This window comes from Sinocyclocheilus grahami, unplaced genomic scaffold (genome assembly GCF_001515645.1).
Source record: "Sinocyclocheilus grahami isolate Dianchi unplaced genomic scaffold, SAMN03320097.WGS_v1.1 scaffold940.1, whole genome shotgun sequence".
NCBI lineage: Eukaryota > Metazoa > Chordata > Actinopteri > Cypriniformes > Cyprinidae > Sinocyclocheilus > Sinocyclocheilus grahami.
The window spans coordinates 1-274 of NW_015506119.1; positions in this window are offsets into that span (position 1 = coordinate 1).

Genomic DNA, 274 nt, shown 5'->3' on the forward strand with positions numbered 1-274 from the left:
GTGGGAGAACCTAAAACAAAAATATACAGTAAGATTTTTTTTTTATTAGTTTTTAAAAAAATTTATTAGTTCATGATTTGATCATGCTAATGTTTTTCCATGTCATAGTAATGCAGTAATCTAATGAATGTAATTGACTGTCTTGATATTGTGCTTTTCAGACCCGGGATATCCAACAAAGATATGGAGGAACTTCCCCTTGTGGTCGGTGATGGCCTGCAGCTGAACAGAGTGGAACAGCTTCCTATTACAATAGCATGGGGCATCACTTGCT